At 41.1% G+C, this 25,879-nt stretch overlaps 2 pseudogenes across 1 annotated transcript in view; one reads left to right on the top strand and one right to left on the bottom strand.

Annotated features, from left to right (window-relative positions):
• The window catches only part of LOC146640091 (uncharacterized), a 6,856-nt pseudogene extending 3,196 nt beyond the window's left edge, over positions 1-3,660 (top strand). Inside the window, exons 1-5 of the transcript XR_014905458.1 lie at positions 1-907; positions 1,024-1,157; positions 1,264-1,429; positions 1,617-1,910; positions 2,211-3,660. The exon at positions 1-907 is cut by the window's left edge and continues 3,196 nt beyond it. The product of XR_014905458.1 is annotated as an uncharacterized LOC146640091 (transcript). The remainder of the gene's footprint in view (positions 908-1,023; positions 1,158-1,263; positions 1,430-1,616; positions 1,911-2,210) is intronic.
• A 3,228-nt stretch (positions 3,661-6,888) lies between these two features.
• Positions 6,889-11,931, bottom strand: LOC146640090 (uncharacterized; annotated as a pseudogene).
• Between the last annotated feature and the right edge of the window lie 13,948 nt (positions 11,932-25,879).

The raw sequence follows: 25,879 nt of genomic DNA, 5'->3' as shown, positions 1-25,879 counted from the left end.
AAATTAAAGCAGCGATCACCTGGACTGTTCCGTATCACCCCTCTCACAGTGGTACATCCCTCCAGGTAACCATTCACAAGTCTTGTACAGTAGAGCGGGAATTAATCTCAGCGGAATTGAGAGGAGAAAGTGGATGCAAGCTGCCGTTAAACTTGACTGAAGAAGAAGAAGAAGAGAGGAGAAAGTAAAGAAATGAATAAAGAACAGTCAGTATATGCAGAAAATAAATAATAAAGTTAAAAGACAGCATGGTCTTCATGAACCCAGGGTACAATACAAAAATGTCGTTTTATTTAAGTGAGCAAAACAATGTAGACCATGTTAATTTTGGTAATTAGTTGGAAAAAAAAACCTAATGACAGCATTTAAAATAAACAAAGATGAATAACATGGATGGGAACATTTGACAATGGAATTGGAACATTATCAAAAATGATTTTTCAGATATGCTGAGTAGAAGATGCGGAGATTCAAATTTTTAACTTGGGTGTGTGTTTGAAATATGAAAATATTGGTTGACATCGTTGACATACTGCTATTAAAGATAGGAATATGTATGAAACGTAGATTCAAAAGCTCTATTAACAGAACTATAACCTGTTAGAATGTGACATTTATTTCAGATGCATTCTGTAACTGTTCACAGTCCCAATACTTAGTGATGACAGAGTGTTTCCAAAAGTGCTCAGTCACAATTTTCAGAAGACTAACGTGAAATTTTTTGATTTATTTAAATATATAAACCCGTTGAAAGCAATAATTTAAATTTTTGTCTTTGTAGAATCACAGTACAAAGTATGGCCTGGAGGATTTTCATCTCAAGGTGCAAGAACATTCATAATGACTGTACACGGTGGCTGCTGATGGACGATGTTGGGCCAGATGTGCTACAGTTAGCGTTAAGGAGGTATGATGAAAGCATGATGGAAAACATTTAACATTTTAACTTGCATAAAATGTTTAAGGGGAATATGGCCTGAAAATATAACATGAATTAAGAAGTAATTTTTTGATGTCTTTGAGGTTGGAGACAATGCAGAGAAGCCTTCGGTGGGCAAGAGGAAGACTGATCAGTGTAACTGCAGCAGATCAACTTCTACGTGACTTGGCTGAATTGATTCAGGAGGTCGAACTGTCTACTCAGCATGGCCAACAAGGTAAGCACATATTTTGTCGATTCCTTGACTGATCAGAAGTGTGAAATAAATTATGACTCTGTCTTAACCTATTTTCCAAATACACCAAACTCTTATATATTTTCAGGCTCTTTTGGATACCAGGCACCAGTGGTTTTCAACAGAGGTAGAGGCAGATCCCTTTACCTTATCACTCGGGAACAGCTTTCATTCCTGAAGTCATGTGGATTCACTGCACCTCAGATGGCTGATATTTTGAATGTTTCACTTCGTACAATTCGAAGACGTCTGCGGTCAGTGACTTTTGAAACCAGTGTGACTTTCAGTTCTTTTGTGACACACACCCACTGTTTATTCAAATTAAATGGTATTGTGAAATTGTAAAAATTAGTATGTTTGAATGTGCACTAACTAGTCAAGTAATGATGTGTGTTGTTATGGCAGTGATAAAATACTCGTGTTCTTTTTGTCTGATTTCAGACAGTATCATTTCACCCATGCATCAATGTATGCGGAACTGACTGACAGTGCGCTGGATGAACATGTGCAGGACATTGTCGCTGGCAATGAACAAATTGGTCCTGAGGCTGTCAGAGCCTCCCTGCGAGTACGTGGACTACGTGTACAGTGAAGGAGGGTTCGAGCAAGCATGCTACGGATAAATCCTGGAGCAGCTGCCATAAGAGCAGTTTTGCGGAGACCAGAACGAAGAACATATCAGGTTGCAGGTCCAAACTCATTGTGGCACATTGATGGAAATCACAAGCTGATAAGGTAACCAAGCACACTGATTTGTTGAACACCTATTTTGACCAAAGTGAAATTCCGCATTACATCAAATATAACTGTTGAACAGTAAGACACATCCAATAGAGCCAGGCCCTGGGATGGGCAGTCCTCTAACACAACTGGTTATGTTTAAAGGGGAAAATGAGAGAACACAGACATCGCAAGCAACGTACAGACAAACTTGACATGCAATAGTGCCATGTAAATCAATTAAGAGTGTGTGTTTCCATTGTTTCAATAACAAAGCAGAAATAAGATTTTTCTTCTTATGGACCACGGTTTTAGGTGGAGGATAGTCATTCATGGGGCTATTGATGGATACAGTCGTCTTGTGGTCTTCCTTCATGCCTCAAACAACAACTGTAGCAGTACTGTTTTATCAAGTTTCATCAGAGCCGTGGTATCCTATGGTGTACCCTCGAGGGTCCGGACAGACAGAGGAGGGGAAAACAATGCTGTCTGCCTGATGATGAACATTTTCAGAGGCTTTGATCGTGGAAGTGCCCTAAGAGGAAGGAGTACCCATAATCAGAGAATTGAGAGGCTCTGGGGTGATCTGTGGCGAGGAATGACCAATGTGTACTGTGATTTATTTCACCACCTGGAGGAGGAAGGCATCATTGACATTGACAATGAAATGCACCTTTGGGCTCTCCATTACATCTATCTCCCAAGGATCAACAGAGATTTGAAAGACTTCACTCAACAGTGGAACAATCATGGCTTGCGGACAGAGGGACACTTGAGCCCATTACAGATTTTTGTCCGAGGCAGCCTCCAGCAACAGGGCCGAGCCTCAACTGCCATGCAGGACATCTTTCAGACCAGAGCAGCTGCTGCTGATGGGAGTATTGGTGGGACAGCTGATGGTGGTGTGACAGCCACTGAGAGTGAAACGACTGCTGCTCAGGGCTCAGGTGCAGATTCTGGTGGTGGTGCTGCTGCTCATGGTACAGATGAGCTGGGATTGCTGGTCGACTGACCTGAGAGGATTACTGTGCCAGACATTGAATTTACTCTGGACGGAATGGTGATGGAGCAAGTGGTAGAACTGTTTAATCCACTAAGTGGCACCAGAGGGAGTCATGGTATTGAGCTCATCACTGGCTTAATATACTTTCTGGACTCCACATATCACTGAGACAGTTCAATTAATGACTGAAACATAATAGCAGCAAGTGGAAAGACTTCAAAATATCTAGGTGACTGGATACATATAATGTGAAAAGTTATGATACGTGTTTACTGTGTACCATTGAGTAGTGGTGTAAATGCTGTTAAAATGTTCTGTGTGGATTTCATGATGTAGATGACTGATTTATAATAAGTTACATAATATCATGAATATATATAGTTTGTGTTGAAATGTCTTTATTTGAAATGTACATGTGTAAAGTGTAAGAGCTAGTGTCTCGTGAGAATACCCTTAACGAGAGTACACAAGACTTTGCATGGACTGCGAGGGAGCAGATGTCTCTCATGAAGTGATTTTAAGTTAAAAGTTTACTAAAAGAAAAAGCAACACAAGGACTTAAGGACCTCTTTTCAGGACAAGCAGCCAACGAGGTATTTGTCATTTGAGAAATGTTGTTATTTGTGTTTGGACTTAATATTTGTACTCTAAAGTTGCTAATTGATTTGTACTGTTCGCTTGTGACCAGTTCTCATGGTGTATCGGCGTACTGGTGATGGTGAAGCCGAGGAGAGAAGGCCCAAGTAATAAACGCCCGTTTCAAAGAACCAACCTGTGTCTGTGTTGTTGTGAATTCTGTCATGGAAATCAGTGCATTTCCTGTATCCTTTGGGGCAACAGACCTGAGTCACACTTTTAGAGAAGTACCTGGTGAGGTGGATTGAGAGGAATATCCATGATGCATGGCAGTTTGTTCACTCACTTCCTCTCCACCACAGCTTCCGAAGTGCAGCCAATCACAGAGCTTGCTCTCCTGATCCAAGAAGAACACATCAAAGTGCGCTGCACAAGCTTGCTCACAAAAAATAGCCTGCCCATACACTGCTTGTGTACAGCTTCTGTTTTGATCTTCCAGTTCAGCAAATGTATATATGTGGGTGTCCAGGTATTTGTGCTCCTCCACCACATCATATCAGTGGGTTCAGTATCTTATACTTTTGTCAAGATAATGCACACTGCAGCCGACAGTTATCAGAAAGAAGCCATTACCAAGTTACATGGATTCTTTTTTTTTTATAACTTCATGTCATATAAACTAGTTATGTTATGTGCAACACTGTCATGTGCCACTCTGGTTTTATGTTTCAAATTCGTGTAAGACATCCAGAGTACTCTGATGACATTGACAAGGACATCTCCAGTTTATATGGGAAACTATTATTTCAGGTTCTTGAGATTACTTATTTACGTCACTTTTGACAAAACGTACATACAGGTCTGATTCAAAACTGTATATCTATTTTTTTAATGCATGTTGAAAGGGCAAAAATATTCCTGAGATACTGTTAACATTATTAAATTTGAAGGCTATTATACAGTGGTATTACTTTAAACTGAGTAAAACGGTATTTTGATAAAAGTTAAGGTCTCCGTTTGTTTCAGAAAAAGCATACTGTCATTTACTTGCTTTTATTATTTATTTATATGCCCTCCGCGGACCATCTCTGCACTGCGTGGGTGATTAGTGGCTCCCTGCACAGTAAGGGCTGCACACAGGGACAAGACGCACTCGGTTACGATCGGATCTTCCCTGGGCAGGGGGAGGTGATGAACTGTATGCCACTTTTTCATTGGCATACATTAAGTACAATGTTTTATTGCCTACAGTGGGGCAGGTCACATACTGGGTGAAGGCGGGCAGTGTGGAGTCCAGCGAGACATGATTAAAGTCCCCTGATATTAGAAGAAGAGCTCTCGGAGATTGCGTTTGCAGTCTGCGGACCACAGAGAGTCACAGGCTGCCTCCACGGATGCTAACGGCTAATAGCTCAATGTCTGTGTTGCAGAGTTGTTCTTTCACAGCGATGTGCCCAGAGATACCACAACCGTCTTTAACAAACACTGCCAGCCCCCCTCCTTTCCTCTCACCGCTGTCTCTCGTCTTGTCCGCCCGCAGCAGCTGGAAGCCGGGCAGCCTACTCACAGAGGGAGTACCGGGCAGTGCCGGGGTACTGCCACTGTGACCGGGTTAGCGTCATTAGCTCCTCAATCATATCAGGGAGCGATCTCACATTTACAGTGATTACAGGAAGGAGAGATGGTGTGTGAGGTGTCCTCGGGAGACATCACCCCCGTTTCTTGCCTCACTGGGGATGTAGGGTCTGTCTGCCGGTAGCGCAGCTGCAGGGCGCAGCGCTAACAGCTGATCCCTAATGTAAACAAAGGAGCCATGCGCCGAGCGTCCAAACACGGGTGAAAAAAGTGGAGACAAAAGAAGAGAAAAGTCAACATAACTAGCACGAAGCGGTAATGCAAGATGGCAGGATCTGATTGCTAAGACATAAGTTAAAGGTTAAGAAAAGTAAAGAGGAAAATAAGAAAGAGGCTCAGTTAGCTGCCATAACAGGTAACACAGTTAAGGTTTCAGAAAAAGTATTCTGTCGTTTGTTTGCTCGATCTTGCCTTAAACACATCAAAATGCATAGTGGGATTATAATACAAGTGAATACTGGGACAAGCACTGGTACTGAATAGGCAATCGCTTAGCAGCAAGGTGAATCGGTGATGCATTAGTGTGGTCTGCACTTCCTCTTCTTTGATTGGGTGAAATGAGTTGAAAGTAATTGGATGAGGGAACCATGGGGAGTGCCCTGCATAATTTCAATAAAACGCCGTTTTAAACGCCGTTACAGCTGGCAGAGAACGCCGTAAAAAACGGCGTTCAAAGATGCATAAAAACGGCGTTTTGTGCCAAGTAGCGTAAAAAACGGCGTTTCCGTCTGTCTTTGAACGCCGCTTTTTACGTCACTCGGATGGTGCGTTCAGGGCGCCATCCGAGTGACGTAAAAAGCGGCGTTTGTCGGAACAGAACCCCGTTTTTTTCGGCGTTTTGAATAATTAAACGGCGTTTTTTACGCCATTTCTTAACCAAACGGGTTAGGAAAGTGGCGAATTTTGGCACTAATGGCTTGCCATAGCCTGACCTCCACCTTCGCCACGGCACAGCGGCTACGCCTCCCACCTTGGCTCAACAGAGGCTCCCGCCCCAGAGGCTCGGCTGTGTACCCCGCCCGCTTCCTCTTCCCGGAAAAAGCGGCGCACACGCCGCCATAACAAGGACTATTTTCAGCCACTCCCGATGGTGAGCTCCAGTGACTCTTTTTCGCACTCACCATCTGATTATTCACTTAAAACGCACAATAGACTCATTTCTGATTCATGGGGAGTTTCCCTCCTTGAGGATGACGTGGACTGGGAAGATTTTTTCTGCTCTGCTCCCCCAAAGACTGTAAATAGTGGTGGCAGGAAAACCAGAACAATCCCCGATAAACCTGCCAGTATCACACACCCAGTCACTATTTCCACACCCATTACTCAGCCATTTCCCACCGGCACGGCGGCCCAGATTCGGCCTCCTTCCGCAGGCCGTTTCACCTCCTCAAATGGCTAGGGCCCAGTCTACACCCACACCAGTACCAGCTCCCAGGAGGAGGGCAGCTGCGACCCAGTCCACACCCGCTTTGGTTTCTCGGGTGGGGGGGACTGGTGTCCAGCCACCTCCTGTGCCTGTCCCAGCACCCAGGCTGAGGGCAGCCCGAATCCAACTTGAGCATCCCAGAGGCCCAGCCGAGGCTCTCCAGCCAGTGCCCTCATGCTCCAGAGGCTCGGAAGAGCTAGCCTGCTTACTCATCAGTCCACCACTTCATCCACCACCTTATCCAGCCTTTCACGCACTAGCTTTATCCCTGGTTAGGCTAGCTGAAGTGTCCCCTGCTCAGGCACCAGCTTTACTAGCCCAGGCTGTAGCTTTATCTCCCTCATTAGCTCAGTCTATAGCTCAGCCATCAGCTGTACCAACCTCAGCTCAGCCATTAGCCTCACCGACCTCTGTTTATCCATTAGTCTCCTCAGTCCAGTCAGTTCATTCACCTGCTGTTCAGCCTTCACTCCAGTCCCCTGTAGTTCAGTCTCCTCCTGTCCTCCAGTCCCCTGTAGTTCAGTCTCCTCCTGCCCTCCAGTCCCCTGTAGTTCAGTCTCCTCCTGTCTCCCAGTCGCCCGTCCACCATCCTGTTCGGTTCCCGGACCTGCAGCCACAGCACCCAGAGCCAGCTGTGAGCTCTCCTGCTCCTCAGCCAGGGGTTTCCGCGCCCGCTGGCCCGGCCCCTCTTCAGCCAGAGGCGTCCGCGCCCGCTGGCCCTACAGCTGTGGCTCAGTCACCCCCGGCTCCCGTGCCGTCGCCTGGTCCAGCCTCAGCCTCAGCTTCGCCTGGTCCAGTTTCAGCTTCTGCTTCGCCTGGCCCAGCCTCAGCCTCAGCTTCGCCTGGTACTGCGGCTGCTGCGTCGTCACGCCAGCCACGTTCTGGACGTCATTGCCGGCATGGCCGCCACAGTCTTCCTCGCGGCCGCCCACCAGACCTGCTCAGGGGCCACCGCCGTCTTCCTCGCGGCCGCCCACCAGAACCATCTCGTCTCGACCGCCGCGGCCGTCCACCGGACCGGCTCAGTGGTCGCCGCCGCCTTCCTCGCCGCCGCCCACCTGAACTGTCTCGTCTCGGCCACGTGGCCGCCCACCGGAACTGTCTCGGTGCGGACTCCGTCCCTCCGTCCTGGGCCCCCTCCGCCCGCCCTGTTTTTTTTTGTCTTTTGGCCGTCGGGTGCCGGCCGTTGAAGGGGGGGGGGGGTACTGTCAGGGTTCCTGGGTCGGTGACCCAGTGTTTTCAGTTTTGTTCATGTTCAGTTTATTTTGCCACTTCCATGTGCTCACTTCCTGCTTTTCCTGTGTCAGCTCGTCTTGTGTCATTAGCCAGATTATGTTCAGCTGTGTACTCACCGGTCTCTCATTATCATCCTCATCAGTCTGTGTATTTAAGCCCTCTGTTTCTACTCGTTCACTGTCGTGTCATTGATGTTATGTGGTCCTTCCCGTGTGTTCCCTCAGTTCAGTCAGCCATTCAGTTGTCCAGCCAGTCCGTGTCCGTTCACCCACTCCTTATAATAAACCTTCACCTGCCTGCGAGTCCTGCGTTTGGGTTCCTTCTTCCTCGCCTCCACACAACGCCTGACAGTCTTTCTTTGTCGTGTTTTATTTATCAATATGCCTGCTGGCATCAGAGCAAATGTTTGATAAAGCCATAATATTTGGAAAAACTGAAGATGTTAGATGTATGATACAGACTAAAAGCAGCAACGATTTGAGTGTGATGAGAGAAAAGTAGTAAAACCAGAACAAACCTAGTATATAAAAATAAGGTTAAGAACCCCACAAGTGTTGAACAGCTGTACTTCTAAATGGTGCTTTTAAAAACAAACACAAAAAAAGATCAATTTGTGTATTCAGTTCTTTTAATTGTTTAATTGTTCAATTTAATTGTTGTAATAAGATTCAACACAGTTAATGTCTGCTCATATCCCAAATAATTCTTGCAATCCTCATGTCAATGAATCTCCACTAAGATAAAAAAAAATAAATGGATTCCCTCAAGTAGAAGCTATTATCTGAGAGAATTCCCCTTTATTCCCCAGATGTATTAAAGTTGGTCAAGACCAGGGGTAGGGAACTCCAGGCCTCAAGGGCCCTTTTCCTGCAAGTTTTAGATATCACCCTATCAACACATCTGAGTCAAACAACTAGTTCATTACCAGGTCTCTGGAGAACTTCAGGGCATGTTGAGGTGGCAATTTAGCCATTTAAATCAGCTGTGTTGGATCAAGAACATACATTTATAAAAGTGCTTTAAATCAAGATTAGATGTTGTATGAATTAATTAAAGTGAAAACCCGCAGACCTGAAGATGGAGTGTCAGGGAGTAATGTAAGCCCACTAGCAAAATAATACAGTGTAAGCTCTGTATTCAGACAAGAGGCGGAAGCCAAAGGAGAATCAATCAGGAGGAGGGCAGCATTTATCCAGACTACAACAGCATGATCACAAACTATACCATCATATAAACCTGAACGTAACATGACCTCAGTGTGACAGCTGTTTGTAAATGTGTCATAATTCGCTTGTTTGACTAGTTCAGTTTATGTATGCAGTTTCATAAGAATAGTACACTGTAAAACCTGACAAGTTAACTCAAATGATTTGGGGAAACCGATTGCACCGATTGATTCAAGTTTTATAACTTAAACAGTTTTGGGTTATTTAAGTACTTTATTAGAGTCCGGAGAACCCAAAGCAAATATGATAATGTAACTCAAATGCATTATGTTTATTTACTCATTGTATTTAGTATGTTTTAACTTGAACCATTAAATTTGTTGTACTAAGATGCTGTATTTATTCAAACTTATTTAAAGTGTTAAATGCTCATATTCAAATTAAGTTAAATTAACTTAAATAGTTGTATTTAAACAACTTAATCCAATTGGGGAAACCGATTGCACCAAATGGTTCAAGTACTATTAACACAAAACCAAGCTATTATTCTTTCCATTCAGTTTTTATTAACTTTAACTGCAGAGAAAATACAGAATGAATACAACAATACTTTCAGTCATAAACTACACAGCAAATTCAAAAGTGTTAAATGTTTTGGTGTTAATAGTCTTCTTGCAAAAGTAGAGTTAATTTTACTCTAAGCAGAGTCACATTCATTTAATGTAACTCTGAGATGTAAAATGATAGTAGTTAAAATCGAGTGTTAAAAATGAGTGTTTCTATGTCAAATCTGGAGGTGTTAAAATGGAAACATTAACTCTTAACCTCTTAACTCCGAACTCCTACAGGGGCTATGACACCAATAGAGTAAATTCACAGACTCCGCCCCCAGCACGGCTCCAATCAAAGCTGAAGTGAAGCCGTTTTAGAACATTTTGCTCTACGTATTTGAGTTGTTTGCCATGCTTGGTAAGTCATTTTTTCAAAGATTGTTTCAATTATTATTATTAGATTTTACTTCTGTGGCTCTTTGGAGTTGAGACAAAGCTGTGTGAAAGGCATTAGCCATGTTGCTCGCTGATAGCATAATATTCTGTTTTAGCTAGCTGAAAGGTATTGTTTGCGGGCAAATACCACAGCCTTGAAAAAAAGCTTACATGTGAATTTTCAGTCAAATTTTTGGTCAACTTAAATACACCTAAAACAATGTCTAGAATGTGAAATGTTGGTATAATGGTGCTACTTGAAGCCTGAAAACGATCTCCTATAAAAAAAAAAAAACGAGCAAATGGGTTGCTTTCTCTCATCGTCTAGCTTCAGCAACACTACTTGAATGAACTCAAAAAAGCCAGTACACTTCTCAGGATAGCTCAGATGCAGAGCACAGATTAGCCCAAACAAACACACCAGTGCATCAGTCTATGAGTGATGAGTCCTAACAACCTGATCTTCAAGTACTATGAACACTTGGCGTGGTGAGAAAGGAACTCCTCCAGGCACCTCCTCTTCATTGACATCAGCAACCAGAGCAATTGTGGCTTCATAGAACTCAATGTCATCCTATAATACAGAGTGCACAATTATTCATCTGTAATATCTCTGTTAAAAGTATAAATACAAATGGTCAGGCACCTTTCTTCAGTTTTTCAAATTCTATATATCATAATATGTTTTAAATTGACAGCGAAGGTTCATTTTTCATTCATCCAGTCAAATCAAGGATGAAAGAAGTTTATAAGTCATTCAACTTCACGTCTTCAACTTTCAACCCAAGTCCAGATGACTTATAAACTCCTTTCAACCTTTTTTAAATTCCAATGTGCAAATTTTTGTAATACCCAAGTACCTTGCATGTTCTGAAAATCTCTGAAGAATCCTCCTTGAGGTACATTGGTAGGCCGGCCAGAGCTGCTGTTCTAGTTGCATAGATGTCGTTTGTGTCCTAATAAATATATATATATATATATATATATATATATATATATATATATATATATATATATATATATATAAACACAACAATGGCAACTGCCAAGCAAGCAGAATAATAATTAGTATTTAAATACCTGTTTTCCATATGCCAACAAAAGCTGCTCCATCCTTTCACCGACCTGTCCAGTTTTCCTCTTGTTGTAAAGTCCAATCAGCTGAGGAGCATAATCATCCAGTGCAGCATAAAACACATATGGCAGATTCTGATTCTGTCACGATCTGGTACAGGGATTCAACGCAGAGCGGTAAGGTATCTCCAAGGTGTGGTTTTTTTACAGTGCAGTGCAATATATATACAGTGAAGGGATCCAAGACTCCGAGGGGAATCACAGGGTAATCCAAAACTCCGGGGGGAATCACAGGGTAACTCGCTCACGTCTCCTTCGCTCACACTCACACACTTTCCCGCAGCAGGGAGGTCGCAGGTCCGGGGGGGGGAGATCTGAAGCAGACGAGAAGGCAGGTCACCAACTAATCACAAGTCACGGATATGAAGCACAAGAGCTGTGAGAACACTAACGTTAGGGGTACAATCATCCAGCGACGAGAGGATCTGTGTTCCAGCCTCAAATAGTGCTCCCGGTGATGATGGGTGAGTGTTGTCAGGTGTGTGTGTGGGCCAAGGGCGGGAGCCCACAGTGAGCTCCGCCCAGGCAGAGAGGGAGAAAACAGCAACAGCAATTGTAGCCTTGTGGGGCCGACCGGGCAGGCACGGAGACCATGACAGATTCGTGATCCAATGAAATTCAAAGTAGAGCTGAGGAGAATTCCAAAAATATTCTAAGCAAAACACAGCATTCTATATGAGCAGCAAATGTTATATACGTTAGTTGTACTTACCTGTGTCTCATGAAAGAGTGCTGGCCATCTGTCCTTGAGCTCTGATACAGGAGGAGAAGTTGTGACAATCTCTTCACGCCGGAGTGCAAAAGTGCGCATCATATGCTGATGAATGAGAGGGATGTCTCTTTCTGCTGAGGTCTTCTTGAACTCTTCTACCATCTCAAGTCTTCTGGTTTCCAGAGACTCCCTTGTTTCTCCAGAAGGATAAGAAGGAAGAATTGACCTCACCTCTCCTAGGTCTTTTAATATTGGCCCTTGGTGAAGCTCCATCTGGGTTTGTTCTGCTGCGCTTTCCAGCATTCACAGCAACATCCATGATGCCAGCTTTAGCCAACTTCTTTCTTTGGTTTCCCATTTTATATCTCAGGCTATTCTTCCACCCTTCCCACCCAGTGTCAGAATTCCTCTCTTTCAGACAGGGATGTTTTCTAACTAAAGCTTCTGCAGCCTTGCCAATTTGTGTTGTACTAGGGTATGCTTTTAGTTTGTAGATTTCTTCCCCCATTGTCTCAAGTATGTTGTGTTTTTGATCTCGTGTCAGTGTAATTACTTTCCCATCTTTATCAAATGCTGCATTACCCTCTCTTAATACATGTTCCACTTCATAAGAAAATGGCGGAACAATAAAAACCTCTGGCCATCTACTAATACGCTCTGGTGAATCTATGGTATCAGTGCTATCAGTCTAAAGGATTGTGTCATCAGTGCTCGTTGAAATCCGGTCCAGCTCAACTAACCTGACGACTTTAACAGATGCTATAGTTGGCAGGTCTTCTATTTTAACCAAATTACACAAGGCATATCAAAATCTGGCTCATGAAACTGAAGCCGAAAGTCAAAAGTAAAATTTAGCCTAGATTTGATCTCATCTATGAGGGCTTGCACACTGTTTGGACGAGATGGCAAAATAAGTTTTTCAGCATTATCCTTATCAAGGATGACCCTTAGCTTCAATATTCCTGTTGCCTCCATCTGAATTTTTTATTTCTGTAACAGACAGGTTTCACATATTATAGTGGCATTTTAATGCATGTTTGTGTTTATAGTTATTTACAAAATATTAATTGTGCAAAAATATAAAAACATTTATGTGAATAAAAAAAACTGAATAGATGAATTACCTTTGCATTGGTTCACAAATTGGTGGAATCAGCTGATGTCTCAGTTCTGTTTCTTTGGTCAGACACTGGAATGAAATGGTTTGTTGTTAGAATGAGTTCATTTGCTATCTTGTAAGCAAAATGTGGCATGTGGTCAGACAGTGACGACACAGGCATGTGACAGAGACCCCTCTGTTGATTCTCTGCTACTTCATATGAACGCAAGTGCTCAATGTAATAAGTGTCATAGTCTTTCAATAGAAAATAAATGTTGTTTCTCATGAGCAGAACATTAAGAATCTCTTTGAACTCTGGCAATGCAGCATAAGCACCTGTGCATACAAACATGCCAATTGCAAAGTTTGTGCCATTAATTGTAACCTTTTTTGTTGCATATATTGTGTCACTGTCAGCAATACCTGAAATAAATGATTGTGTATCTACAGGTAATGATGAAATGTACAAAGACTCCATTTTGGATGTTTGCACAGGTGGTTTGAAAAACGTTGATGAGGACAAATAAAATGCCATCATGCTTTGATGTCTCTCTGCCAAAGTTTTTAGTACATTTTTGTAGTTGTGAGTGTCATGAATTATTTTTTTGAAAACCTTGTGCTTTCCCTCAAATCTCATTGTCCAAAGATGAACTAAGGGACCAAATCACTTTATTAAGTGCGGGTAATGCTTGATGTAATGATGCTTTGACCTGAATCAAACATTAGGAAACACTTCCTGAAAGAGTTGTCTGTGATCTAATATTTTACAAGCCATGTACTGAATGGTCTCGTCACTAAAAGTATGAGACATGGCAAGCTGAACTACGTCCTTTAAATCCATTAGCACTTCCCAAAAAGTGTCTCTTTCTGGAACTTTGGAGCCAATGAGAAGAGGCAACAGTCTAAGAAAGGCATGATTTTCATGCCCGTTCCCACCAATGGTCCCTCGCCTGGCAAAATTTGAGGGTATTGGATGAGGGCGATCAACTTTGTCAGAATGTTGGTATGGAAAGCGCAGAATTGCTCTGTTTAAGTCTTCTAAGGTAAAATATCTCTTAGAAATTAAACCTTTTAAACAATGTGCCAACTCCACTGGAACGACACCTTCAAACAGGTCATGTAGGAGGTCAGGTAGGAAGCCTGTGACAGGATGGAAGAAAGAAAGATGGTCAGAAAGAACACAGGTGTTTTTAACCGTTTTCCTCAGTCATCATTCTGAAGCTCTTGCACAAGATTATCATGAGCATCTTTTGTTCTCATTACATAATTCCCTGTAACAGCATTTTCTGTTTGCATTTCTGTTTGGGTGGCATGACAAAACCTACAGAAATATGTAGACCTGAAACTGTCATTGAAACCAGCAAGTCCATGGGCAGCAAGGTTGTCTGCCACAACAGAGTAGACAGTGCCTTTAAGACATTCACCAAGAGTCTCAATGTAGACACCTACTTCAAGAGTTTTCAGATCATTTAAGAGTGGTGACAACATTTCCTTATACCCAAACTGACGTGCATCATTGGAATTGCACAGCAGAGCAAGCTGAGTGCAGTGTAGAGCAGAACGAGATTTAACTGGAAAGTTTGCCAGTGTCCAATAAACTGCAAAGACTTTATGTATTTTCTTTGAGGTACCAAGTGGGTTTGCGATTTCAAAATCATCCACATAAAGTATTATTGACAATTTCTGTCCCTCTTGTAACAGTAGAACATTTTCCTGGTAGTAGGATCCATCACAAAATGACATGAAATGTCCAGGAATCTGTGTGGGTGCTTGTTTAATTTCTTCAAGCACATCATTTTTTTTCAACAACAATTGCAAAGATGTGAGAATAGGCACATACATATAAGTGTGCTTTGACGATTCAATTAAATACTCCACAGGTTTGACATATGGAAAATTTGCTTCGTAATATGATTTCCTCCTCTTTGCTGTAGATAGTGGTCCTTCAGATGTGACACATTTATGTAAAACATTACTATCAGAAACTGCCTGACAAATCTCATTCACCAGTTTGTCCTTATATGTACAGTTGTGCTTTTTCAGTATATCTACAACTGATTTTCTAACCAGAGGTTGTGATAACAAAAACAACTGATCTATATGCTCAATAATCTCCTGTGTTGCTCTCTGGGACACATGGAGAATGGTCTGCATTTTCAAGAAAAATCCAGCCAGATTGTATTGCAAGTGCTCTTCTAAACCCTCAATTCCACTGATTTCACTGGTGGATGCCACTTGATTGTCATCTGATGACTCTATTGAATCAAGTTGCATGTCATCTTTTTGTTCTACATTTATAACACTTTGCACAATGCCTTCATTGTAACTTGTTGAATTTTGGTGGTCTCTGCATTTGTGGGCATTGAAGGTTGAGTATACATTGGTTTTAAAATTGCAGTTCTTGAAAGGACATGGAACAGTTTCTTTTCGTTTTAAATGCCGCCTCAGATGGATAAACATTTGGCTTTCAATAAATGGCTGCTTAAAATTACACACAGGGCAACAAAATCCATAATTATTCAAATCTAGATGAGAACCGTCTTTTCTTTGCGTGGGAGTGTGCATTCTTGACATGTGTATCTTTAATGAATTAAATGTACTAAATGTACACATGCATGTGTTGTAGAGACAGGGTAAGGGTGAAATTGTGGAGTACTGACCAGGGCTGGGCTGGGACAAAAAATCGGCCCGGGCATTTTGACTAGAGACTGGCCCACCAGGTATTATAGGAAAAACCATAAATCCTTTGAATGAAAACAAACGCTGTTGTGACAGTGATGTACACTGTCTTGTTGGTATATATGTATCAGTTTAATAAACCTAAACCTACACCATCCTCCCTATTCTGGTATTCTAAACAGTACCCGAAAGTAGACTGCTTGGTCGAGTTAATCTCCTGAACTATCTACAACACATGGTCAAAACCTGAAATTAAGACAGAGAAGACTAGAGGTGAGACATGATCATTACTGATACTAATGACAGATTTAGATATATTTTCATAAACCGTTCATTTGCCACATCAATAAACAGCATGGCAGGGCAAAATATTTTTTCTAACATGGCAACCTTTAAAAAGTGAGAGGAGATAGAAAGACAGGTGAGAAAGAATAAAACTTAATTGACTTTTTGAAGCCATTTCACACAAAGTACTAGTACAGTATCTAGAAAATGTGGGAAAATACTGGCATCATATACAGTACTTAGCTACTTCTGGAAAAATTATGATGGGACCCTAAAAAAAATTACTATGTACAATAATGGATTTCTATACATTTTACATCAGATGAAAACGTTTGTTGTAAGATTCAGATAATTATTTGTTAAAAGCGAGACATCTTAAATGAGAATAAGAAAATATTTCTTTGTGCCCCCCTTTCCCTGTTAATGTCCTACTTGGCCCCCTGGCAAAACTTTGCTAGATCCGCCCGTACACAGTCACCAGCTGGTGACTGTGTACGGACTGTGTACGAGCTGTTCCTTGTTTTTTGTTTCGGACCCTCCTTCCTGGACCCCCTCCGCCCGCCCTGGTCTGGTGCTCTGTTTTTTTTTTGTTTTGGGCTGTCGGGAGCCAGCCCTTGGAGGGGGGGTACTGTCACGGTTCTGGGTCAGTTTGACCCAGTATTTTGAGTTGTCATGTTTTTGCAGGTTTAGTTTAGTTCCATGTGTCATTTTCTGTCTGTCTCTCAGTGTCGAGTCTGCATCTTTGTGTGATGGTTTCTTGTTCCTGTTTTATTGTGAAGGTCTGCGTCTCATGTGAGTGTGTTTACTCAGTGTGTTTACCTCTGTCTCGTTTTGTTGATTATTCCCAGCTGTGTCCCCCACCTGTGTGTAATCTCCCTGTGTTTCTCTGTGTGCATTTAAGTCGCGTCTTCTGTCTTTGTAGTTGCTGGACCGTCTGTGTTTCCACCCTGCTTCATCTGTGTGTTTCCCTGCAGTCAACCATCATCTGTTTCCGCCCGCTCTCATTCATGTCCAGGTTCGTGTTCTGTAGTTAGTTTGTTCCCAGTTTAGTTTAGTCATTGCTCCGTTCGCCGTTTGTCCATTTCCTTTTTGTGTTTAATAAACCACCCTCACACCTGTACAAGTGCCTGCGTTTGGATCCTCCTTTATTTTCCACACGGCTCATCTCACTCGCCATGACAGTTACGTTTATCCTACCATAAAACAAAGCAAAGGTACGATCTCTCCCATGCTCCAAGGATGTGGGTGTGAATGCCAGTGCACTCTGGAATGCACACAAAGTCTTGTAGTGAACAACAGCCTAAGTCATCAGAAGGTCAACATGCAGTATTCTACTATATGCAAACTTATACCATTAAAAGATTATACTGACTACTAAGTAAAATTATCTATTGACACTGAGATACCGACGAGGCCTCCTTGCAAGTAAATTGATCGATCGCTGTTGCCTTGTTTTTCTTTCACGGGAATAAGTCCTGGATACAGCGGGGTCTGAGTTTAGACCCAACAATAAGGCTTATAGGTTCAGAAATTGGTCAAACTACCAAGAAGTTGAGTTATGAAAATAACCCAGCATTTTTTAGTATGTATGCCATTATGTTTTTGTTTTTGTTGGCAATTTTCCTGCAAAGAAAAATGAGGTAATCTATCTTTTAAAATGGAGCATTTTATTCTTTTTCTACTTATCCGATTCAAGGTGAGTATAGTATTAGAATTAAAATTTTGACTAAAATGAAGTTTGTATCTCCATCTAATAATAACATTTTATTATTACATAATTTAACACAAGGTAACACAAGGTCCATTAGGTTTGGACAGAAATAGCTGGTAAAAACATGTTCCAAAGTACTTACTTTCTGACTTTCACTTTTACATCAGTACAGACGCTCAGTTCAACTTCAACTTCACATTTTTTTGTAGTATCTGTATTTCTACATAAATACAGAATGTCTGTACTCTTCCACCTGTGGTTGTTTGTACTTTTTTTTTTTCCAGCAGTGTACAGTGTTAAAGTACACTGACTATTTACCCTTCATGATATGTGTCATATCAGTTAGAACACGTGTTTGCAACCTTTCACATCCAAAGAGCCGCAAATACTTTATGACATCTAAAATGAAGATAACACTGTATATATAGTTTTTTGCCTTTATGCTTTGGGTGAACAACTAAGGTGTGTTGCTTATGAAATCCATGAAGTGCTACAGAGAAAATTACATTTTATTTATGTAATTAACACATTTTGAACTCTTAAAGAAATATAACAAAAGGAAAGACACCCAGCTGAACTAAAATGATCCAGCAAACAAAAACTGCTGTGAGCCGCCACCCTTATGTCGCCTTTGGGCTTTTGGAGCCTTGACTTTTAAAAAATAATTGGAAAAAAAGCACTATGCTGCTAAAAGATGAAAAAATAGTGTCGCGGTTCGAATTTTTGAGGAAGAGACATACGACTGAAAGTCGATAGTGGGTCAACACAAATGATTTTATTAAAGCACATATATGTGGTGAAGATGGGCTCTGCAAAACATCAGGCTCCATCTCCCGCCTGACAATAGGTGGGTGTGATATTTATACTTATGATGACCAGTAACTCCAGCGAGGACATATTCTAAAAAGGAACCGCTACTTCCTCTGTTCCTCCAGATGCTTCCTGTTATTACACTTTTCTAGACTTACACAACATTTGCAATCAGTTTACCCAGACAGACTATGTGTCTGTGTTGTTAACCTCAGTACATGAACCGCCTCTACGTCATCTGTTACCAGGCAAACTCCAGTGCGGGCTGCTGAATGCACACAGGCAATATGTAGTAAATTATACTGTAAACATGTAGGCAACCTTTCAATAGCTGAACTTTGCTCCATTGATCGGCCAGACATCGTGCTGCCCGTAGCTTCAAACCATTAATTAACTTGACCGAGCTTCAACCCTTTAATTATGCAATATGTGTATAACATGATTACAGTTGCACTGTTAAGGTTCACATAATTGAGGAAGGAGAGTACAAACAACCAGGTCCAGAAGATCTTGGTCAAACAATTGATTTTAATGAATACACGCGTGGGTAGACCACTGTACGCAGACAGCACTTGATCTTCGACTTAATCAAAGCATACACAGATTTTTATAGCATCAGGGTTTGAATTAACGACGCCCCTTCATACGTCACAGACAGAATATATACATACGTCAAATCAAAACCACAATGACTTTTAACACAGTTTAAAAGAACGTTGTCTTCTATCTTCATGGCCGGTACTTCCTGTCACTGCCGGATGCTCTCTTGTCATCTTGACACCTCAGCAGCAGTTCTGCGACAAACTGCTCTTTTGCAACCCCAAGCAAAACATGATTAAACTTCCACCTATAAATGATTCTCTCTAACTGAGTGTGTGTGTGTGTGTGTGTGTGTGTGTGTGTGTGTGTGTGTGTGTGTGTGTGTGTGTGTGTGTGTGTGTGTGTCGTCCTCAAATGCTCTCTCAATTCACCCGTTGCACTTCTGACCTTTTACCAGACCAGAGGCTCATCCTTATGTGTAATAACCTAACTGAAACTACATGTACTATGTTGAATAAATGTTTTAATCAAGAACCTCTACTAAAAGTTTAGTAAAAGACTATAAAAGTATAACAGACAATTTGAATAACCTAGTAATTCAAATAGCCTCGTCTAACCTGCTCAGAATGACTTTCGGTTTCAGTTCTGCAAAGCCTTCTGCAACTTCCTGTCAACTGCACCTTAGTCTTTCTGAAAGACACACACACACTGTTTAAACGTCTGAATACAATATCAATGCTGCAGATTATATTATTAATGCAATGGTAATGATGATGATTATTTAACAATAGCAGTAAAATAATTTCCCTGCTCCACACTCCCTCTCTCGACCTCTGGAACACCAGAGGTCGCAATACATTGTGTCCTCGCTCAGCAAATCAGACAACCTCATGTCATCTAATTGGTCCAATAATAAACACCAGCTCCCATTCGAGAACACTCCATGCGTAAGATTAGGTTTTCTCAGTCCCTCTCTTGTGGTCCAGAGATCTTCTGCAAAGGAAACAAAACACCTTTTCCTGCACCTCCCTAACTTATCATATTTGGGACTCTTTAATCAAAAGCCTGATCCTAATTGTGTTCTTACCTTATTGACTTGTATTTATATATATTCTTCAGCGTTACTCATCACTTTAAAACTCTTCAAGCGCTGCTTTCATGTCCGGTTGCTTGCTCTATTTTCCCTTATCTGATCATCAACTTCCTGTTCACAAACTGTCGCTGCTGCAAGTTCCTCAAATCTAATCTAAAGTCACCTTTTTAACAAGAAAATCATTATAAGCGCCTATTCTACTAAAAGCTCCAAAAGAAAACAACCACTTTAATCAATTAAGTTTAAGCATATAAGCAATTACTCCTGCATACATTTCATCATAGCTAAATGCTGCCTAGAAACAACTCCTGTGTGTTAACACTAACTTCATTTTAACCTCACATTTCCTATGTTATAACCTGTTTTTGATATAGCCCTTTTTATTTCATTTCGCTCATTTTAATGTAACAATACCTTCTAATTCTAGTTTATCAGACTTAACCCAAATATATGCTTTCCTTCCTTTGGTCCTTCTCTAAAGCAAGAAACTCCTACTCAGTTCCTCTTTTCTGTCACTTGTTACAGGGCCAGCTCAAGTTCAGTTAAACGCGAAATGAATTTGAGGCCTTTTGCCTGGAATCAATGCTTTCATGTGTGTTTCTGGACTCTGTGTCTGTAAGCGTGTGCAATCCTTCAATAACTCATATCATCCTCACAGTAGATTGGCTAATCATAGCGCTAGCCAAAGGCTCGTGACCCTCAAGAGACGAATTGAGCCACAACTCCTTTAAAGGCACAAAATGCAATATGTATAACAATCATTTCTATTTATAAGCTCTCCCCTTTATCCTAAAAATAAATCTATGTAATATCTGTATGTGTAAGCCTACATTATAACCACTTCTTCTAGAAATCAAAAAAGAAATCAAACCTTTTCTGCTCCTACAACCTTCACTAGTTTTCCCCAAAGCACATCTTTTTGTCAACGTGTCCCACAATTTCCCTCTAAGATTTGTATACAGCTTTAAAACACTGGCATTTTATCTACTAAACAGGATTCAGTTCACTTTAATCCTTTAACCTTAACATAAAAATAACAGTTTCAGTTTTACCATATCCAAATGATCAAAAACCCAAAAGTCATAAAATGATCCTAAATTATTAAACAATTAAATTATTAAACCCTAAATTCCCCCTTTATTTCGACACGTGTCGAAATACTATACAAAACTAAAAATGCTCAGTTTTCCCCCCTCATGATCCAATCTATGTCATAAAAATAAACTTAAAACAGAACAGTTATCAGTCATGTATTTCTTCAATTACTGGTAACATGAGTTACATCAAAAAACGTTTCCCCTTTAGCATTTGGCATTCTCCCAACAATATACTATAATCCCATAATCTAACCCCACTCAATAAAACAGAAATTTTCTCTGGTAAAAGCAAATTGTTTGTCCACATTTATTCGTCCCCACCTTCATCCAGTCACACACATTCACTCACATGCATTCACACCATATTTTTTGCTAATAGTGGAGCCTCCTGCGCAAGTGATCAGATTCTCCACCCTCAGCAAAATGAGCTCATTCATTTGTTCTATTTTCCATAGGAAAATATTTCTTTATGCTTTTGGACTGGATTGACTCGCTACAATCCTTTTAGACAGGGACTTACGACCTCATCAGTCCCCACAGGTAGCTTTCTCCTCAGCCAGTTGTAATCTGGAAAGCCCACCTTATATTTGCTCTTCCCAAGAATTTGTCAGCGCTGTTATTCACTGTTGCAGGCCTGCTTAGAACAAAAATGAGAAAAAGAGAGCTGATTATTAGCTCATGAAAACACAAACAAAATCACCTGACAGGTTTTCTCTAAGTGCACTGTTACAAAAATAATGGGCCCCCTCTTAGACATGTCCATGTTTCCTAAAACTCCCTCTATTAAAAACAAAAACAACAACAACCCAAACCTAACTGACAGAATCAACCCATCACCACAACAACCTCAACAACCTTAAACACACAAGTATTGCCACCACATAATTTCACCTCCTCAATACACCGAAAGTCTTGTTAAAACCACACAATTTGCACACAACAATCACCCCCTTTATGCACTTTAGCATACTTAGATTCAACATAAGACATAACCCCCTTACGACAACATATAATCACTAAACTATAAATTTCCGATCCAAATCTGCACTCCTCTTCTCTGCCATGCTTCCTCTCCTGAAAGCCTCAGTCACACACACAGGAAGCTCCTTCGTCACCACTCACTCCAGCTAATTTGCATACTGAGTCATAGCTCAATGAGTTGCCGTAACAAGAGAAATACATGTTTAAACATTACCAACTTATTAAATTATTTTATTTCTTTCTACAGTGATCACTGGTTTTGCTTACTCAGTACCAGGGCACTCCTAAGTCACTTTTTAAAACTACTTTAATCACTTTTTCTTTTTCCATAACTCACTCCCTTTGTCATATGGCTTCTTTGAGTTATTCCTCAACTTCAAACTCAAATGTATTTTATTAAACATTCACACCATTCTATCACTCATACAAATAGCAAGCTGTTCTTCATTGTGTATGTTTGTGTTCTTAGCCAGGTTTAATCAATGTCTATGCATTAATCTTTATGAGCTTGTCCTTGTAAGGTTAATGCATTTTCTGCTTGTGTATGTGAATTTGCATATGTTGCTTTTGCAGTGTTTCAGACTCCTGCACAATTCTCAACTTAAGCCGTCAGTTCTCTTTCCCAAATTTGCTAACCCAAATTTTAAGTTCCCACCTTATTAACAGCATTCCTGGTCCTCAGCCAGAAGTTAGGGCCCACTTGTCAGGTTTATGGAGACATGGCGCTGTGAACAATTCAACCAGAAACTTGCCTTGACATATCCAGTCATGTTGACCAATAACTTTCTTCCGACCGCTGCACGTGGAGAATTGATCCAGGTCTGTTTCGCCCCTGAAGAAACACAACTGAGACATTTTCATTATTATCACAAGTACTTAAACTACCTGTTTCCCTCTCTCTGGTCAGAAATCCCAACTTATGTTATGTGTATAAGTGTAAGCAGGTCTTCATTGCTTTTCCTATGTATTTTGTCAATGTTCAGTGATTGTAAGCTGCTTTCTTCATTGCCTCTGTATGTTATAATCAGGTTTAATTCATGCATCGTTTCACTGATTTCTTAATTCAAAACTATCTCACTTCTGATTCTTTCCAGAAATAATTTCACATGTAACACTTTGTGTATGTGTGTTTTCTATTCATTGATGTAATTGTCAGTTATTTCCTCTCTTCATTTTACCTTCTTTTTGTTTACCTCTTTAGTTTTCTGGTGGACATCTCTAAACACCATCATGAGTTCAGGCTTTCATTTCAATCCAATTATACCCTGTATTCTCGCAGTCGAACTCGTCCGGCTTCACCTCTCACTGGTCCCTGTCCTCGTCTCTCAGTGTCCTTTTGTTGTCTTGAATTCTCCAGCAAGCACAGTCCGTTTCCTTTCTGTTTCTCTTCAGTATTTTCCTTTTAGATTAAGTCCCAGCCTGCAGTCCACCGTGCATGTTTCATCACGTAGTTTCTTCTTCTCTGTTGATCCTTTAAGTCGTCTCTTTCAAGATTACTCCAAGCATGACAAATCTGGCAATCAATGTCCAGTGCTTTCCACAGCTCATTATCCCACTGTTCAACTGTCCAGCCTGTAATTCACAGTGCATGTTTCCATCTCGTGGTTCCTTCCATGCTGCTGGTCCCGTCAGTTTGGTTTCAGTGTTAACGGTTCAGTTGCACTGTCTTTTGGCTGCTTGTAAATTCTTATCAAGTCCACGATGTTCTGATGGTCTTCATCAGGAGATTAACTGTCCTTTGAGCTTCTTCTCAGGATGGGGACAAGTGCGAGGTCAAGCTGTAAGATTTTAAGCCAAAATCTGGCCTGTTTTCTCCCAGTTATGCTACTTTACTGGTTTTGGCGCCGTACTCAAAATTCCAGGTTGAGAGAAGTCCACCTTTATTTATCTGTAACCTGTATTGACACACTAAAGCATACGATTAATATCCTTTTCATTTATTTTCTTAAAACCTCCATTCGCTTTATCTGCCTAGAGTTTAACTCATCTCTCTCCTTCTATGGGCATGCAAACTTCCTGTCACACACACCATTTCCTGTTACACACACACAGCACTCAGAGCAATATTTTCGGTTTCTCTTTCCTATTTTACAACCTAATCAAACTGTTTAGTTTTACTAAGTCTTGATCTAAAAACAACGCATCCTTATTTCACGCACACACACTTATAAATATACTAAATTCTTTGCATTTGTCAGCATTCACATCACAGTCTTGAGCGTGCTCAGCCGAGCTCTTTCAGACTTCAGGAATCGTCTCACACACACCGCCTTTTGCACTCACTCTACTATCAACTTTCATAGTGTTATTATTATTTATTATTTTGTACACATCACACCCAATCCCTCAAAGCCTACTACTCACAGCATTCACACACTTAAACTGTGACAGGAGTTGAGGAATATACTCAAAAATATACTCACGCTTTCCTAAGAGTATTTTAGACATGCTTGTCATAATCAGAAAGAACAAGTCAACAAAAACAAAGAAGAAAAAGATTGAAACCTCTATTAATTCTCACCGCACACACAAGAAATTGATCAAATAAAACACACCAGCAACTATTGCTGGAGAGAAGTTACTACTGAAAGTAATATGTTAATCTTAAATATATACAGTGCACTCAATATATTTATATATCTCTACATTCAAACTCAGTCAATTACTATACATCCACTACGGCAACTCAAAACTTTATTTATAACCCTCTAATGAACATAAATGGCATCTTAAACACACACTCAACAATGTTTGCAGCAGTATTTGTAAAACCAACTGTGGCTTAAACAGTTCACTACTTACTCATTTGCATTTTCACACTCACACACACTCCGTCTAAAAATAGCAGCAGGCAGTCAGTGCATTGCTGACTCGACACACAGCCTCCTCTCACACCAAACTCTCTTATTTTATATTACAAAGACGTCTTATAATTACAACTGCACAGATTTTAGGCCTTTTAACACCTACCGAATTTAGACAAATTTAACATAACAGTCCAACCGATAAACTCCCTGAGTTTTTTGCGACCAATTAACCAGTCTCGGTCCCGGACCGTGGCCCGATTTCTATTTCCTAAATAAATTTATAAGCGTTAACCAACCCAAACTTTGCCTGAAGCTCTATTTTTGGCATTACACAGCCAAGGCTTTCCCCGAAGTTTTAAGTTAAGGTTTCACACCCGAAACCCGGTTTCTACTGTCCAAACACTGCACCCCGTCGTCCCGGACGACAAACTGGTAGATACCAGTGGCTATTTTGAACCAAGGTCCCAAGTCATTGGCAGGTGCCACCTGGGATAACCTCACGCCGGAGGACCCTTTCCCACGTCTGGAAAAGGGAGGGGGTTCCCACCCCTGAACTTGGTGCAGTCCTAGGAGCCCCGCTCCCGTCCTAAAAACTTTAATTACTTTGAAAACACCCCATAAAATCACATCAGCAATTCTATTGATGTCCAAGCCCGGCTTTATATTCAATTGAGACTTTACTGTCACAAACACTTCACCAATTACCTATTAAACTAAATTCACTCAGCAGTCCGACTGCTTTAAATCCTTCCGCGGTCCAACCGCATTCAATCATTTTCAGCAGTCCAACTGCTTTAAATCCTCAGTACTGTCATGAGATTCTCATCAAAATCAAAACAGACATTTACCGGCAACTTTTACTGAATAGACATTTAATTTTATCATCCAATTCAGCACACTTCGGATAAAATCAACAGGCCTGTGCCTACCTCTTTTTGAAGGCGCCTGTCCCCTCAGTTTGGTTGCCGGGTCACGCCTGCCTGTCTGACCACAACGGACCACCGAATT

Source organism: Diplotaxodon limnothrissa, linkage group LG1 (genome assembly GCF_057381915.1).
Source record: "Diplotaxodon limnothrissa isolate DT_005_m linkage group LG1, D_limnothrissa_male_GT1.1, whole genome shotgun sequence".
In the NCBI taxonomy this organism is placed as follows: Eukaryota; Metazoa; Chordata; class Actinopteri; order Cichliformes; family Cichlidae; genus Diplotaxodon; species Diplotaxodon limnothrissa.
Note: the sequence above shows the minus strand (reverse complement) of the source record. Positions and strands in the feature narration are given on the sequence as shown.